At 39.6% G+C, this 19,851-nt stretch overlaps 1 protein-coding gene across 4 annotated transcripts in view; it reads left to right on the top strand.

The window, feature by feature from the left end:
* The window catches only part of LOC126849974 (semaphorin-1A), a 217,935-nt gene that overhangs the window by 12,811 nt on the left and 185,273 nt on the right, over positions 1–19,851 (top strand). The window lies entirely within an intron of this gene.

Genomic DNA, 19,851 nt, shown 5'->3' with positions numbered 1-19,851 from the left:
ATCTCTCGAAAATAGATGCAATTCCAGGGACGTACCGAGCGCGTTCCGCTCGCGTTTAGTGCCGCGATCTTGCATCGTGCATACATAGGTGTGTGTGCATACGTGTACCAGGTCCGATCTAATATCGTGTTTTGCATCCTCTCGGTCCACGCTTCCTTCCTATTCGCTCTCTCCTCCTCTTTATCTTCTTCTCTGTCTCTTACTCTCTCCACCTTCCATCTCACCTCGTACTCTATGTACATAGGACAACACCAGTAGTCATAAGCACACAAGTTTGATGTTTACCGCTTGTGGTGCGGCGAATTGCACACCGGTAGCACAGCGCGTGCTCTTGCGCGAACGTTAAAAAATGCGTCTGACCGCAATGCGTATACATATTTTGTTTGCGCGAGTAATAATACGTGACGAGCGCGGTGCGCTCGTGCTCTTAAAGGTAGCTGCGTCACAGATTGCTTCCCACAAATTGGAAGTTTCTCTCGCGTGTATTTTATATACTCATTTTAATAAGAATTAACGTAGAGAAATTTGAATAAAGTTCAAGGAATGCGTAAATTTCATTGTTCTCTTTGCGCATATTCTCGTATGGAACTGATAATAATAATGTAACTGTTTGTAATATGTCGATAACTGGCCGACATCTTTTTGGAGATTAGTTTCGATAGACCGCGTTTTTATGTCACGGATGGCGATCATTTTCAATCAAACTAAAAGCTCGGAAATTACAGACACGGATTGATGTATAAAGGATAGAGATTTAAAGGGCTCACTTTTTGCGGCGCGCGACTTTAGTAGATGCCGGACGGTAAAAAAGTGCTGGAAAACCGCAATGCGGACTTTCATGGGCCTACGAGCGTCCAAGTTGGATAAAGAGCGCCGACGACAGCGGCGCAATAAAATTTGCTGATTTACAGGACCTGGAATTTTACTTCCAGATACAACCGTCCGATCGATTCTGTCGCGGAAGGTCCCGTGATTCGATTACGCACGAGTGCGCGACGCGAAAACACGCACGACTCTCACGATTCTCTCATCGACGACACGCGGCGCGCGTTTCGATTTTATTCCCAAACTCAAACAATTTATTACCGCTTCTGGGTAAACTAATTCACGCTGCCGAAAACCCACCGCCCTCGCGCTAACTTTTCTCGATCTACATCGCACGGGAAAACATTCCTCTCGCACTCTCCATTCCGTGGTTTTCGAATTTATCACTCACTTTGACACGCGCTGACGTCTTGTCTGAGGTTTTTTTTTTTTTTTAAAGGTTTTTCTATCGTCTCTGACGGATGTAGAAAGAGAGGGGAAAAGTCGGTCAGGATTTTTGGCAATAACGTCGTACCATTTCCCGCTGCGCGATTCGACTCGAAAAAGCGAGTCGTTGGGCGTGGGAAAAAAAAATTTTACGCGATAGTCGCGCCCCGTCCTCATCCATTAGCTCGCTCGATTCTCCGACTCGTTTCTCTTCCGTGTCTCGCCCCCCGTTTCCATTATCGTCGCATGCCAAGAGCCCCCGCGGAAAATAGGAGTTTGATTGGAACAGAGGGAATTGCAATCGGAATCCTACGAAGGCCGCGTCTCGCCCGACTACACGACGAGGATGGCGACGACGGCGAGGACGACGATTGGGATGACGACGACGACGACGACGACTTTGCTCGTAAATAACATTTGCTTCCTCGCGTACGAACGAAGTTACGACCGCGGAACTTTGCACAGAGGGAAAGGGAACGGCAGGCGCGCGGAGCGGAGGTCGAAGACAAGAGAACGCGTAGGACGCGGGAGGCAAGACGGAAGAGTGACGCCATGCAAACAGACGACGATTTACAAAGCATCGGAGGTGCTGCAGCGTCACCATCGCGGGTTTCCCGAGAGAGAGAGAGAGAGAGAGAGAGAGAGAGAGAGAGAGAGAGAGAGAGGAGAGGATGGAAGGCGAGAGGCGGACGAGGTCGACGAAGAGACAGAGACAAAAAGCGCGCGGTGCGAGCGCGACGATTTATCGCGCCGTGGATCGCGATGCGTATGGATTTCTAGCGTGGCGGGTAAATACTCGGACGGATAAAGGATCTCGCGTGATCTATGAAGGGATGTCGTTTTAGGTCGGATGACGAAAAACCTACAGCGTAGGGAGAGGATTGCAAGCTGCATAGAAATGGCATGCGCGCGCGATCCAATCGGTATCATTCGTAATGCAAACGGCGAATATGGAAAGAGAAAGAAAGAGAAAGAGCTAAGTTATATTTTTACAGAATCGTACTTTTATTTATAAATATTAAAGATTGAATCGTATAAAATGTAAACAGCAAGATTGATATTATTCGATTTTGAAGAGGAAATACTTTTGTAATTAATAATTTAAATATAAATGTTTAATAAAAAAATAATAGAAAGACCAATGCATATAAAATATAAGCTTGTGTAGGAATGGAATAAATTGATTTAAGAAAATAGAAAAGAAATGTATAATGAAAATTATATGCATAATTAAAATATAATGAAGATATACAAGTAATATTTTTTGCAAAAATCATAAAAAAAATCATATACACGTGTCTCTACTGTTGATTAAATTAATTTTCAGAATTCAAAAATTTGATTAAAATATATAATGTAAGTGTATTTAATGGACGAAGATAGGAATAAAGGCGAGTCCGAATATGAATGGATACGCCCAAACCGAGTGATGATTTACTAAACAGTGGTGGCTACACGGCGAGGAATTGGCACGCGATAAAGATAAAAATAAAAAAAAAATTGCGTTGCACGTAGTATGTAGATTTATCGCGCGGCGCCATGTTGGATCACAGCGCATTTACAGCGCGCTAGGTAAATGTTAAAATCGATAAAGTCGTTGAGAGAAATATCATCAAGTTGCCCTAGAAAGATTAGTTGCGATTTCAGAAGCGAATAGAATTGGTCATTTTAGGAAATTTTTTTTACAAAAAAAAAAATATTAATTTAATTTTTCAATTCACAAGTATTAGATCTATATCGTTTTTTAATATAAAAATTGTCAAGAGATATTTTAATCTAATTGTTATTTTGTATCGTTATTTTATTTCCGTAAAATTCCACATTTACCGTGAAATTTACGGTGAAAATAGAATGCTTAAAAATCATTGCCCCGATACGGAGACGCGCTAGTGTTTGGCGGAGCGGCGATCGTAGAGATGGCGAAGAAGATGGGAAAATAAAAAGAGCGATCTTCGCACACGAACAATGATACACAAAAGCATTCTTGGACGGGCCAAGGCCCTTGACGCGATGTGGGAAGTGCACGCTACTACGGCACAATAAAAGACAGAAACCAAGTCCCGGAACACGTAATAAGATTTATCGTATTCTTAGATTGTGGATCACACTTCGCGTGGATTTACACTTCGCAGCGCATCGCGTATGTAAACACGAAAATCGATAAAACGAAGATGGAGCGAGGCAAGCGCTCGAAAATCGATAAAAGGCGTCGAGGATATCGGAAGGCACGCTCGAGCAAATTATTGGAAACGAAGCGAGGAGGCAAACGAGAAATAAAGGATATCGCAGCGGAAAGAAGGTAGCGTGTTCGCTACTCGCCCCGAGACGATTTTCGAAACAGTGAAAATCGCTTTTTTGCTTGTTCTTTCGTAAAGCACGAAGAGAATCTTCTTTCGGCTCGATAAAAGAGAAAAGTCCAATTTTCAACGGAGAATTGATACCGATCTAACGTTATTATCGTTTCGTATTTTTAATAGATCGGAATTAGATAAGAGAGAGAATTTAAAACAATCAACTATTTAATAATTATTTAAAATTATTTTGTAATTATTAAATAAATATTATAAAGAAAAGAGGGACTAAATATCTGCGTTTGCTGAATTTCAATAATAGATCAATATTAGAAACGGCGCATCGGTTTGGATATGAAGAAAAGAGGAATATGCTAGAATTGGATCGCCGGACGGCTTGGCGATTTTCATACAACGGTTCTATAACGTACGCTTTATATGAGATCGTAAAAGACATTTTCGAATGGAACACGCTCCGCAGAAGACGTCCGAGCATTAAGATATTATTCACGGTGTTCGAGCTCGGGTCGTGGATTACCATGTACTCGTTTATAGGATATTCCGGTGCGGGTGAGTTCAAAAATCGATAAAGAGTGCCAGGAAGAACATTGGAAGGGTTGCTGAAACGAGAGCGTGGAGAAAACGATAGTCCAAGAGACCGCACATAGAGGGGAAAAGATCGCCGCGCAAAAGAGACATCGTATTCATATTTTCCACACATATTCGTGCACATCGGTGATGCAAAATTTCTATGTTTCCATGTAATTTAAATAAATTTTCGCGATGCTTTTCTTCTCCGTCGTAAATTATCCGATGCATGTAATATTAAACAAAGAAAGAAATAAAAACTAATGCAATTACCAATATATTCCTCTAGTTATATTAAATCAATGCGAAAATAAGAGAATCTCAAATCACAAATGCAATCGAGATTAATGCAATTACTAGCAATTTCTTCTAATCGAATTAGCTAGTCGAAAATAAGAGAATCTCAATTCGGAGATCGCAAGAGATTCGGCATTAGTGTATTTATGTATCGAGAAAACGGGGCATAACGAATATCGACAGCGCGCCAGGGACCATCGAGTGAGGATATGGAAACGGCCGTGTCTTTCTGCCAGGGAAGGGCAGCAGGGAATGAAGAAGTGGATGTGAAGTGTGAGAAGGGAAAGAGAAAGAGATAGATGAGGAAAGAAAATAAGAGCGAGAGAGAGGGAAGGATAGCCCGGGGGGCAAGAAGGGGCGTGAAGGGGACGGGAGCTAGCACGCATTTCCACCATTTATACACACGTCGGGGGTACGGTGGTGGTGGCGGCGGCGGCTATCTCGTCGATATTTCGGTTTTCCCTATTCCGGGGTCTCTGCCCTCTTCTCCACCAATCCTCGCCCTTCCTCTTCCTCGCCTGCCTGCCTGCCTACCTACTACCCTTGGTGAAACGGGCTCGACGGGCTCTCGCCGTTGTACTTTCGGACAGGGCTTAATCACCGTAGAGGGTTCCCCGCCGTATTTGCTGCTGACGAGAAAGGATCCGGTCTTTATCTCGCGCGGCGCACGTTGCCGCCATTGCCCCGAGATTATTCCGCTCCGCCCTTCCGGCGATTCCGTTAATTCTGTTGTGGAATTACGACGACGGCGATGTGCGCGAGCGCGGTTGCGGAATTGGTCGTGAGAAGCGACCTCCTTGACCACTCTCGGACATTCGGTAATTAACCCTCAGCACTCATCTGCGTCTCTCTATTCACAGCGATGCGAAGAAGGTTGCCACAGTCACGTGCAGTCCTAATCCGCTGTGTTAATAGTCGGATAGGTCCGAATACAATCATGATCTCTGCACGCAATTTATCCGTATTAATTCCAAATTGAATTATCTCGTAAAAATAAAAACTAAATGAAAGAAATTTTTTTTATAATTTATTTATATTGCTGATTAGAGATACACTCTAAAGAAATACACTTTCCACTTTCAAATTTTCATAAGGAAATTTAACAAAAAAACGTAAAGAAATACATGTAATACGTAATTATGCGAATAATTGGCATCTTGATAGCAGTCGCATGCGTATTTCCAATAGAACTCCACCCCTTGCACACGCACATACATATATTCTCCTTCTTTTGCGGAAGTTTCCCTTGCGCTGTAATTATCTTTGCTCTGTCTCTTTATGCGATAGAAGCACGCCGTGCTGATCGAAGAAGTGCGTGAATGTGTATAAGCCCCGCAACGACTTATTTATCATTTCCGGATACACGTTTACGAACACACAACGAAACCCGTCCATGTAACCCCGTCTCATTCACTCGCTTCGTTATTTCTTTCATCTCTCTCTCTCTCTCTCTCTCTTTGCTGTGAGAATCTCGAGTAAAAAAGTTACAGAGCTTGATACGCACAGAAGCATGCGTCATATATATAGTCAAGAGGGAAAATATCAAGAGAGCCTTTGAATTATAAAAAGAAAGTATCGACTTGTCTTCCCTTATGTGATTGATTTAATTGAACGTAAATACAATTATTTGCGACTGTGTTTAAATTGATATTTTATTGATCGATTATATATCGTAAAAATTAATAGGAAGGAATAAGGTAATATAATATCGCGGAAAATTTCCTAACATTTTTAATTATTAGATAGAAATAATATTTATTCATGCATTTTTTAAATACTAGATTTTGCACTTTTATTTTATTCGCATTCATTTGGTTTCTCTTTCATTCACTCGTCTTTCGCGGTGATTTCAAACGTGATGCGCAATTCCAGCCTCGCACTCACGGATGCCTCCTCTCATTCCTTCTGTATATAGCTTAGTATTCTGCGGCTACGCCAATGTGATTCGCTATGTGCGGAAATCTCCGAGCGGAGTCTGCTTCCTAGAGTATTGCACGCGTCTCTGTTAAATTACATGCTAAATGTTTCAATGGAAAGAAATTTTATTCCCCCTCTTTCTCTTTTGTATCGTAGTACCCCGATATAAATATAAATGGAAAGCGGCTTCGAAGGCAATAGGAACATTATTATATCACGTACAAATACGATAATGTAAAAATTAAAAAGGACAGATTCAAGAAAAAAAAAAACATACATTAAAAAAATCACTGAAACTTATTTGCGTCTCGCGTAGAATTGAATAATAAATTTGGTTAATTCCTCAAGCGTAAAAATCCCGAGAAAAAGGGCTTACAGCATCGTGCAAAAGAAAGAAAGAAAGAAAAAAAAAAAGACAGAAGACTGAATCTCTCTTGACAGATACACGCGGTCCCTGACGCATCAATCATTTCGGCTTTTTGCTCTCACGAGCGATCTCTCCGCGATTTAAGCATTCCGCCGACGCGTCTGCCCCCCTTCTTTCTGCCATTCGATACGTGCACACCCGCGCGCCATTGTCGACTACTACACATCGCCGTCGTTTCTGTCCGATATCCGTTTCCCGAATATTTCGCTCCTTCTACCCGGCGCCCCGTGCGTCGCTCCGGGGCGCGTTATACGGTATCCTCCCTCACCGATGTATTCGGTATGTACAGAAGTGCTTAGCCAGCGCCTAGGCCAGCATGGAATAGCTCGGCTGCCGCGTCGCTATGCGCTATAAGCATAAGCACACTGCGGGACCTCGACCGCTGAATGAGAACGCGGGTGCATAGGACCGCCGTTAAGGAGAATTTACGCGGTTCGCTTGCGGCGATCATCGTGCCGGAGGCGCGAGTCAGCCTCAATGAATATATTCGCCGTACGAGTTTTTGTTTAAATATCATCGCGATTAATGCATCGTTCGAGATTCGCAAAAGCGTCGTTTTTTACATTATGAGGTTGTATATAAAACATCTCTTGTATTTCGCAACTGCCTAGATTATGGAAATCTTTACGAACAGTTATTATGATCGTGTTACATAATATGTCACGCAATGTAATTTATTCGCACGCAATTTATTCATTCATTGCTCCGTACGCGCACATATGATAAATCTAATATTATTTTATTTTATTTCATTTATCTTTTATCACACGAATGTGTAATTCTATTTCATTCTCATCGACTTTGCGGATGGATTCTAAAAGGAGGTTTCGCACGCGTCACATTCGTCGTAAAATGGTTGTAATAGCGGCGCATAACAGTATACGCTTGGCAGATATGTCCGCTTATTATGTTAGCATCGATGCATCCAAGTATGTGCCGCATTCATCAGTGTTATTGCTCTCTCTAGATGCGTCTATGTTTGTACGCGGTGCAGCGATATATCTAACGTAAGCGCACATATGTGTATACATATACATATGGAGGGGCGATACGTGTCGCGTGAGTTGGAATAGTGTCTTATCCTTCACATTACGGATTTATACATATATATTTATCATTCTCTTAAATTTAGCCGAGCGTCGATATTTTTAGTTATTCAATATTTAAACAAAAAATATAAATACATAATTTTACATATGATATTCAAAATATGTTAAAAATGAAAATAGGACGGTTCTTGTTCATATTTTCGTGTTTTTAATATTATTTAATCAAATAATTATTAATATTAGTATCATATAAATATATAAAATATCACTCGATATCTTTTCATGTAACTTCAAATATAAAAAATGTTTAGCTAAATTTTAACTGCTCTTGTGTGTTGACATGTTTATAAACTTAAGATGTTGCAAATATGCTAATAATGTCAAAACAAGCGTTCCTTTTACATTTACTAGACATAAATATTTCATTTTCTTGAAAGTTCAGGCTTCTCGTACAGAGATTCATAGCGTAAATCATAATTTTTTGATTGTCGCAATTATACGAGGCAACTTGACGACGATTGAAACGAGGAGGCGTAACGAGAGCGAGCCTTTGATCCCGTGGCTGTCTACGGCATAGCGTGGTCGTTATCTTTAACTCGGATGTAAATGTAGGCAAATAAGGGCAACGTTACAAGTTTCGAGGCATACATCTTTACAAGTTTGCGAGGGATCGCCCGTCATGTGAAGAACCTCTGTCGAGATGAAAAACATCGAAATGCACTTTTCTGAAGTACGTAGTGCAATTTTCTCCGATATCAAGCGACGAATAGCGATATTATTTTGTCTTGTCACATCGTAAAAGCTACATCGTGTCTAAATTTTTAATATTAATCGAACTCTCTCAATACATTAGAACACACACGAAAGAAAGTATCGGTACATATCGCAATAGCAAATAAAGTTTTAAAGGAATACAGCATCAAAGAGCAAACCAATTAAATTATTTTGCGATAATTCCTTTTCATTATATTACCTTTTATATTAAAGATATGTTGAATATCCTTGTGCACAGATTTTTGTAATCTTTTGGAAAAAAGACAATGAATCCGAGACAATAATCTGCACCTTTATTATCTCGGACTAATTCCTTTTCTGATGTCAACAGCAGATATTATTTAACCACGTTTTATATATACGATCTATTTATACACGAACCTCATTATGAGGCTTGATAAAACGAGTCGCGATAACGCGCTGTTAACTGCTGATGCACAGATAAATGATAACAGATAGACCAGGGAACGTGGGCAGGGTTTGCATGCTGTGATGTTGATAAATGAAAGAAGGTATGAAAAAAAAAGCTAAATAACCACAATACTATTTCCATATAAATTGAGATGTCCGCGAAAAGGCTGAAAAATCGCGGTGGGTTATTTTCGAGTTGCGTGCCGGCATAGCAGCGGCGGACTTGATTAGGATGTGGACGCATCGAATCTGTAACTCGGGATGCAAATGTGTCGCTGCAGTACTTTTTACCCATCTACACACCTATCTATCGCTATTGTCACGATTCTTTCTCTCTTTTTCTCCATCTGGTTCTCTTCGTCGTGGCTATAGGAAAGGCGCTCGAATTTTCATCGCCGACGCCGCTGAAAACCGAAACAACTATGCGCCGCCATTCCTTTCCCTCAACCGCCGAGCGCGCGTTAATCGATACTGGAAACACGGCAAGATACGCCTTCCTGATTAGAATTTTTAAATATTCAACGTCGCATCGCGCGCCGCGTATCTCGAGAAAATATGAGGCACACTGCCTAGGTATTCTAACACCGAGGCTATCTTTGACGGCAGATTAGATTTCGATGAGCCGCATTGCGATTATCCGAGGCTTTACATAGCCGAGCTCTCGCTGCGACAGCAATTTTTTTGCGCAATGAGCTTTCACGGAAAATGCTTTCGTGGCGGGGCGGGATTGTGCTAGCTTGTAGTATCATTACGGTCACGGTGATAAAATGCTTGATAAATAATTTGTGCCCCGCGTTATTGTATCATGCGCCATAGATCGCGATGCACTCGGGATTTTATTCAAGAATATAAATCATTGTCTGATTAAGCGTGAATAGCGTAACGCTGTTATCAAGCATAACTGTTCGTAGTTGTCTTGTATATTTCGATTTTAAATCTCAATTTGCGACAAAGATCGCAAGCGCGTGAATAATTGAAATTATTTTAGTCTCTAGTTTCATAACTTTTCAAAACTGTTTTATAGCGATGACGTACGAGATTTAATTTTTATTACTGAATCTAGGGATAAGAAAGATATTGGTCACTAGTTGTTGCTTTTGAGATATAATTTATCGTTGAAATATATGGATATAAAAGAGACAGTCTTTCTTTTACGCGTCTCCGGAAGACAAATTATCTCACAAGACAAAGCGTTTTCGATGAGAGCGTATTACGTTTTAATTATTTTCACCTTAAGGTGACTTTGAACGATAAATTAAATTTCATTAAGAAGGATCTTTCTTCTGTAGAGCGCATCCGCTCTTGATATCCAAGTGTTAAAAATTTAAATGATATTTCCTCTTCCTTTAATTAATGTGTTTGTATATATATATATTCAATAATCAAGTCATGGAAAATATAATACGTGAGTCGATGTTTGTACATGGGCAAATACGTTGACGGAATAATAGTGGACAATATAAATGTTTCTACATTTGTAGACTAATGCGGGGATTATGAGCTTAACGACAGACATTTTGTGCCTGGCGTATTTTGTGACGGAGAATTGCAGCGCGTGTGTCGGCTGCTTCGCGACATTAAAGTAACAAAATATACGTAAAATGCTCGTCCAAATACGCTTACATCGGTCGAGACATTGCGATTTAACGCTTAAATTCAGAGATGCGGATAAATATCAGTTTTCACTAGGAGATAGAAGTTTGCGCGCGCGCGCGCGAATTGTGGCGTACGCGTTTCATCATAAAACTTGATAGGCCGCTTGTATAACGCGAAGCTTACAATCCGCTCGTAACGCATCGCACCGAGTAAACACAAAGCCGGTTGTTTCGCAATGTTCCGTACAATTTCCGCACATTTTATCCACGAAAGCTAATCCGTTGGAGTGATCACGCAAGTTTCCTTTCTGACGTTTGAATTTTAACTAAAATCTGTCGTAGAATATTTAACAGAAAAGAGAACATTGACGTTTGATCAGTTATTCGGCGAGCTTTTATAATTGACAGAAGTACAATTTTCTTTAGTATATTTTTGAAAGAATTTCATAATGTTTGAATTGATATGTATTTAATTAACAATTATTCACATATACAAAACACACACATTTATATATATATATATGAAAGAAGGCGTTAATTGTAATAATACCGATGTTTTTTTTAGTCTCAATGATCATGACTCGATGTTTTTTCACATCATCATAACGTCAGGCACCTTGCGACGAGTTTTACTTATTCGCGCGTATTGGAAACGCAGGTGCCACTCGCGGGACTTTGTCGTACGGGATTAAATCTTTAAATATTCAACATAGCCGTTGTTTGCGAAACCACACACATACACACACACACACACACGTCCGGCCGCGCTTTCTTCGCTCGGAGTCACGCGCCACCACATTTTGCCGTGAATACTGGCGGAATACGAAATCGCGTTTCCCCTCGTCCGTTCGCGACGACGACTTACCACGTTGAGCTTTTCCGTGTCGTTTCGAAAGATATTTTCCGGACGAAAAGGAGGACGCGACAGGGGCGCGAGGGCGATCGCGACTCGTTATACTCAGAACGTAGGCGGCCCGTTGTCGCGTTTCTCCGATGGCGAAGTTTTGATGTGGCGGTGAGGCGCGGCGGCGGGTGTGTCAAGTAACTTTATTGAAAAGTATCTAGATAAGTCTCGGAGAGAACAAAGGTATAGTGCTCTCTGTGTGCCTCCTCATTCGTGTTTCTCTCGCTCCGCTGCTTCTCCTCTTTCCCCATCATCATTCACCTCACTTTCCTCTTCGCGATCTTCTACCTACCTACCTACCTACCTACCTATCTACCCACTTACCAACGTAACTTCCTCCCAATCCCAACGCGATCGCGCGATCTTAGAACGGAATATTGCCTTTTCGTCGTCGAGCAAACAAAATCCTTTCCTACCGCTCGAACACTCACTGAAAATTGACTCTGCTTATGTCGGCTTACTAGCGGCTTCGCAGACTGTCGGTCGCCACTCTCTTCCATATCGCGACGTACGTGTTTTTCTTTAGTCACGGACCACATGCCGACCACTGTTACTTTCTTATACAGATGCTCGCTTAGAGCAAGCAGTATCCGGCAAAGTGCACGCGTCGTTGATGCTGATGATACGGTTCGCTGCGGAGATCAACACGATCATGACGAATGAGATCTTTGCTCTTTGCAAGACCTGCATTTGTGCGAGATTTCTTTAACCTTTCAACGCTGCGAATATTTCCATGGTGTCATCAAAAATTATATCTTGTGTAATTTCTTTCTCTTTCTCTTTTTTTTCCTTTCGATCAATTTGTTTTTCTTAATGTGTCTACACATATCGTATATATCGCAGAATATATTTCTAAAATCTACTATAAAAGTATTTTTATAGTAAGTAATTTTTTTATTAATAACCTTGACTGTAACTTGAAAATTCTTAGATCTTAAAAATATTTAATAATATTCTGATGTTAGAGAGAAATTTGTAGCAATTTTATTTCTCAAATAGTACATCAAAGCAATGTTATTTAACAATTGACACATAAGAGGTGGCGCGCAAGTGAAAATAAATTATATATAACTATATAAAATTAAAAACTAAAATTATCTTTGAGATTTTAATATAATATATTAGTGCCTAAATTTTTAGAAAATCTGGAAGAAAAGGCAATTTCCGTTTCATATAAGCGTGCGTTTATTTTGAGTCATAATATATATGAATATTTTGGTCCTGTTATCTTATATGCCGGATATGTTAAACGCGTCGTTACATTCTCGTTTTGGAGGAGGTAGAGTTTTTTAAACGAAGCGTATCTACCATCTGTCGTGTTCGTCTTCTGCGCCAGTTGCTTTCCGGTGTTCCTCGACCATGAAAGCCACACGTGTTGACATTCTTCGGAAGGCAGAGACGGACACATGCGTCAATCTATATGTAACTTTACCTTCGACGATACATTTTATGCAGATGCAACGTAAGAAATGCAGTCTTATCGTGCAGGTTTTGTTGAAATATATATATATAGATCATTATTTTCCCGCAACAAACAGATTTAGATTGCAACGAATTCTTACGCTGATTTACGTCTGTAAGAGATAATTATTTCGCGCCAACGAAATAGCTGCATGGCTGCGTGGTTGTCAGAAATTGAGGATTTATTTGTACAAAAATATCACACAATGATCGTAATAAATATCAATATATGACGTGTTATATATTCGATAAACAAGTATAAATCCTATACGCAGTTACGTTCATTCTCGTGCATTAATAAACGTTTCTCCGTGCAAATATGTAATGTATGTTAATATAATCTGGCATAGATACGACGATTGAAACTATACAGCGGTTTAATAATGGATGTATATGTGGCGGTACGGTTAGTTGCCTTCCGTATGTTTAACGGCTACAGTTTATCTTTGGCCAAGGAAGTTATGTGTGTCGGTGCAGACACCCGCGCTCGCACGTCCCAACGATATATATCGGTATAATATATAAGTATCGATATATCACTGCGGCGAATGTGTAAATACGCATGTGGTGAACGTATGTGTGTGTGTGTGTGTGTGTGCGCGTGGCTTGCGTATTAAGCGTGCGACTTATCTTGGAACATGACGTTCTCACATGCGCGAATGCCAACTCGTGGACACGTAGTTTGCATAATGCACGCAGCATATATGCACGATCGTGCGCATCTTACGCGTATGCATAAAGGAAGTCTCGGTAGCGATCGACTTCCTGATAAGATGGCTTATCGAAAAATAAAGCCGAATTCCGGAACGACTTTATTAAACTTTATCTAAATTATTTTCGGCCAATTACAATTAATAGTTTAGTTAATAATTAAATATTTTTTTGAATTTTTGATAACCTTGAAAAAAAAGATAAGAAAATACAATTGCGGATAATGCAATTTTTAATTATACAAAAAATATGTTACTGCGACTAAAAATATAAAACTATCAAAGACAATAGCAATTTTATCTTAGAATCTTCGGCGGGCATTTCAGGACATTGTGTTTTTATGATTTATATGTATGGACACATGTGCTCTTCGATGACTCACAGTGCAGTCTCGTGCATGCCGTATGCACTTTTCTTGTCCTTGCCGAATAACATCTACGCCCTTTTTCCTCGCCATGGCTGGCACAGCGAACATTACTGATCGTACGCAAGAAAACCTGCGGTCTGTTTTCCCGGGCGATTTGCTGTTTTCCTTGGTGCCAGCTGTCCTTTAGTGTCTTACAGCCCTTCTTCGGAGATAAACCTGCAACGCAGAAAAAGAATGCCACGTAGAAGTTTTCTCTTGCCGTCATTTGTATTATTCGTTTTTCTTACTGTGTTACGAAATTGTTTCGCTAACTTCGTGAAAATTGCGAATTATTCTAGTTAAAATAATATTAGATGACAATTGGAAAGTTTAATCGGAAATTCTGTATCGTATGATACAATTTAAGTTGCATGAATAAAATGTTCATGCTTTAACATCATCTTATTTTTGCATAAAGAATTCTTGCCTAAGAAGCATTTTCGAGCACGTTGTTTTTTATCCTTATATATATTTTTTTTTTTTAATGCCTTGAGGTTTTAAAAGAACGCTGTTAATTTTATTTTTATCTTTCAACTTATTATAAAATTCTTGGATGAGGAAAATTTTAATATATTTGTCAATTTAATAAATTGAAAGCTCGTACATTGAAATAATGAATTAATTAATTAAATTAATTTTAATCTTCTTAAATTGCAAACGTTATTATCATCCGGGATTGCCCGAAAAGCCACAATAGAAATAAAATGTAATTATTCTCTTTCTCTCTTTCTATCTCTCATTGAAACATTCCAAAATCACATATAAACGTTAACCATCATTCTGGTCGATTTGAATTGCGACCCTTTGAGTACACGGCTTCGTGTTCACATTACACATATTAGCGACAAACATGGCTATTTGATCTCGACTCTCGCTAGTGCGATTGTAAACATAAGCCAGTAAGCAAATGCTACGATGATCAGGTGATCTTGTTGTGCGCTAAATACCTGGAAATAGTGGCTACAATCAACATGAGCTTTGAATGTTTAAAAATTTTTATCCATATATTCTCTCTGTATTGCACAAATTTTATTCGCATTGTTGTATGTTTAAATAAAATATTGAAAAATTTAACGCTATATTCATGTTTATTCGTGCGATATGAATAAATACATAATTCTCAAAAATGTGTAAATATTTATTATTCTATAAAAATTTCTACAAAGATTTTAAAGAAATTTTTTAACGATTTTATTTAATTTTTTCCTCGCGAGAGAATTTTCATCTGATCAATGCATTTATCTAACAATAAGTTGTAATATATATTTGGAAATATTCGAATTTTTCAGTTTTATGCAAACAATGTTTCTACTGAAAGTCTATTCCTTTCTCTGTTCATTAATTTAGAGATACGACTTGAGTCTCCCTTTTAATTTCCTGACCGCCACGATAGCAAGTAAATATTAACGTCAGTTAGACGAAGAAACTTGAGATGCATTTTCATGATGGGAACTGCACCATCATTGGATTGAGTTACATTTCCGAGCTACGGAATTCTTTGGTGGTGCGACGAGAAAGAGGGAAAGAGAACGATAAGAAAAGAGAGAAAGTGCGCGGTCGAGATTTCCTTTGCAAGTTTTTCTCCCGACTCTCAACGCAACATGTTTCGTTAATTCGAACGGAGTGCTCCGAAGTTTCGTAAGAGGATGTACAAGCGCAGCAAATGCGGGAAAGCGCAGCAAGAGAGCCGTCGCGCCTAACTTCTCGTACGTTTAAGTAACTTCTCGAGACGCGGCTTTCCCCCCGCAATGGAATGAGCTTCTTTGCGGTATTGTTTTTTGCTGTTTTCGCGGTTAGTCAGATTTTTTATAGGCGGTGCCTGTAACACCTACACACATAATAAGCGATCAATTATTTTAAACTGTTATCCCGCAACATTGTTACTCGGTTTTGTACTCAGATCGACTTACCTTCCGAAATTGTTGCTGCGCCAAAGTAAATCGCGACAATTTCCTTTGTTTCTAAACTGTTCATTCTACTTTCATTGCTTTTCCCGCAAACATGATATTTCCATTGAGCGTTTTTAATGTCAAAAGAAGACAAATCCTCTTCTCTCTTCGCGGAAAAACCTTTAGCATTTGAAAGAAACTCTTCAAGAAATAAATTCCGGATACCTGATTCTCTTGCATTTACATTTCCATATAATAGTTGACTTTCGCAGAACGATTGCATTGTGGTTTGTCAATCCGTCACCGGCGATCATTCACTACCCTCGCGCACAAAATTTACCACCATACCCATACATCAGTCTCACCAAAAACTCTCTTATTGTTCCATCGTTCGATTTAGCGTAGGTTCCTCCTACACCCCTCTCGCCGCCGCGTACTTGATCCATTCGAGATTTGATATCTCGTCCAGCCTTTTATATCCCGCAGCCTGCTCGATATAAATCTTGGACGCATTCATCAGATCCGCGACATCATTCACCATTCTCGCGTGCGTACACGTAATGCGTCGCGTGCGTGTCGCGATTTCGCGAGTGGTTTGCAATGGCGCATGGATGCGTGTAAACCGTCGCCAGTGACCCATGGTTAACACGTCCGTTCGTTTAACCCTTCCTGTCTCCCCTGCTGGAGTACACGTGTCCGGTGAATTATTTGAAATTGTCAGGCGGATGCGTTCAAATGATTTTTCGTTCCAATGTAATATTGTCCTTTGAACGAAATGTGCAATAACGGATATGTATGTGAATTTTTGATAATATTGATAAAAAATAATTTTATTATATATAGATTTTGTGTGCGTTACTTTAGTTTATCTATTCGCGATATAATTTATTATATACTATAAAAAGAAATTATCTTTTTTTTTCTCTCGAAAGTTTAAGAAAAATTAATACCGCTTATCTCGAGCGATTTGTAAGAAATTCCCTTTATGCATTTTTTCCATTAGTGACCAATGTCATCACCGATATCTCGACTTTTTCAAATCTTCTCATTTCTTTCCCTCTTCATTTTTTTTGAGATCTCATCTCCTTAGAGAAGAGACACTGGATTACAGATCGCTTCAATATATCAAACGTGTTCTTACTACGGCAGCAAGAGATTAGCTCATCTGTCACACATGACCTAAATATCACAGGAAAATCGATTTACGAGTCACATTACTCGATGGACGGGGTTAGATCGGCATGCGAGTTTCTGGTTGCCCGATACTCGCGTATACCCCTGTTTTTTGTCTAATTCTATTTTTACACTCACGGTTGGGAAGCAGCCGCTTCTTTTTCTCTCTCGGTTTGACGGCGGAGGGAAGCGGGGCGATTCCGAAGCGTGAACAGGAAACGGGAAACTTCGAATTCGCCGCAGGATGCCCGTAGGAATCCTCAGTGTTTATTACGTGTAAGAAACCTTACTCGTAAACAACCGCCTCACTAATCAAGTATCGCGTTTCTCGGAAATCAACTGTAGCAATTGGCAGCGCCTATTTTCTTGAAATCTTAATTTGATCGATGATTTAATTTAATAAAAAATCGTGTAACTTTTTTAAATTTTCTTTCTCTCTCTGTCTCTGTTGTTATCAATTATGTCGGTATGGAGGCCGAGTTTTTTTTTTTTCTCTTTCACTTTTACATACGCTTCGCCTTTAATCCGTACGTAGATGCGATACCTTTTTACACGCGTAAATCGTCACTCTCCTCTATGCGTAGATTCTGCTGCGGAGAATCTTATTTTTATCGGCGCGATGGTGATGGGAGAAGAAAACGTTCCGTCTTTCGCGCGGAAGTAAATGGAAAAAAGATATAGCAGTGAGGCCGTGTGTACGATGATAGAGAGCCCCCTTTGCGACGTAAAGTATCGACTGATATTTCTTTATCATCGTATGACTGAAAGCTCAAAATGTTAGTAAACGCGCTAGATGCATTATGGCGCAATTTTCGCTCGACACACGTCCTCGTATAGGAAATGGATTATTTATGAACGAAAGACGTGTGTATTTTACTTTTAAATTATATGTATAATAAATGTATTTTTATTATTTTGAAATAATTGTGGAGGATTAGTAATTGCAAAATTATTGATTGTTGATTATTAAACGCGAGAGTAAAAAAGATATGTACGATTTTATGTTTATGCTGAAATATACTTAAATTGAATTCGAAGAAATAAATAACGCGCGCGTTATCAATGCTCTTACAACTTAACGAAATACCTTCGATTCACCGTCATGATTCATTTTGTAATTCGATCGGACACAAAGGTAGTAGCGCTTGAATGCGCTACTTCTTTTTTTTCACACGAGCGAGCAGCCACGCGTTCTCGCTACGCGTACATAACAACGTAACATTTTTCCATATTTCCCGTTCTCGGGGAACGGATTTTTCCCTTGGGCAAGCGTTTTATTCTCTGCTGCGCGGCACGCAACGTAATTACCGCCGAATGAAATGCAACGCCCGCCAGTAACGTCATTTCAAGAAGCGAGTACGGAAAGCCACGTCGTCATTGAGAAACATCGCAGAATTTTTTCGGAATTTCAAAGCCTTACTCGCGCCGCCTGTTGCACTTTTGTGGCGAATCGGCTTTTTCTTTTTTTTTTTTTACATTTTTTTTCTAATTTTTTTTTCCCTTTTTAACGTGCTGCCTTGCTTTTGTTCTCGAGTCGGTTACCACCCCGCCATTGTGCCGCGCCATAAAAGGGTTTATGCGTACAAATCGTGCTTGTTCATCCCGCGGATCGAGTTGAAACTCAATTTTTTTCTCTATCCTGTGAAGGAAAAAGTAAAGGAGGGAAAGATCGCAGGTAAGGGCGTTTTACTCTCGCTCTCTCTCTCTTTCTCTCTCTTTCTCTCTGTCGAAAGTCGATCGGATACCGAGGAAATCGAGTGGAAATCCAGGAGAGAGCGCGTCGTTGCAACTCGGAAGCGACGTAACGAAGTTTCGAGTCGCTGCAGCGGAAGTCGGCCGACACTTCGTTTCTTCGAGCGAGTGCCGCGACTTCGCGCGCGAGAATATCGCATATCGCGCATATAGGGCGATATATTTGTACGTCGTTTCTCTGCTTTTTCTTTTTTTTTTTTTTCCTCTTTCTTCAATCGGTGAAATTTTGCGTTGCGGTAGTGCCATCGCCAAATTCGTTTTGTCGCCTGGAGCAAATTGGAATTTTTGGCTACTATTCTTTCGTTGACATAGCTATATAATTGAAATATTTGAAAGTTAGTGGTACAAATTGATAATTTAATCGAAACTTGTCAAATATTACATAGAAATAATAAGAAAAGATTAATCACAAATTTTTACATTCATAATTTATCAAAAATAGTGCACATTGAAATAAAACAGATTACAAATTTTATTTTTAAAATTTATTCTTATAAAATTTATCTACTTTAGTCTCGTTATAATTTAAAATGTCTAACTGTCTAGAGACGTAAAAGTCATTTATGAAATATGCATCATTTTAAGAAAATAAAATCGCTGTTAAAAGTAAAATTAAGCTAAAGGACGTTTAATCATAATTTTCTCATTGTTTTTTAAAATAATTTATTCGTCCACGAACTTATTCAGTTCGTGACGTCAATAATGACAGTTCACAATTTCTTTCGCGGAGCAACGATCTCGCGTACTTTACATTTCGTCTTATTCGAGTTATCCAAATCATCTTTTAAATAATTATCGCGGCTCTCGTCTCGTTCTCATTTATAAATCAGAAAATTCTGTTGTCGTTGCTTGTTGGCGGCGATGGCAGTGTTGTGTCTTACCAACAAGACGAGATAGATGTGGACTGGATGGCAGCCCGTAATTCCGTTCGATCCTCTCCTCCCAATAAGACAAA

This window comes from Cataglyphis hispanica, chromosome 5 (genome assembly GCF_021464435.1).
Source record: "Cataglyphis hispanica isolate Lineage 1 chromosome 5, ULB_Chis1_1.0, whole genome shotgun sequence".
NCBI classification, from domain to species: Eukaryota; Metazoa; Arthropoda; class Insecta; order Hymenoptera; family Formicidae; genus Cataglyphis; species Cataglyphis hispanica.
Note: the sequence above shows the minus strand (reverse complement) of the source record. Positions and strands in the feature narration are given on the sequence as shown.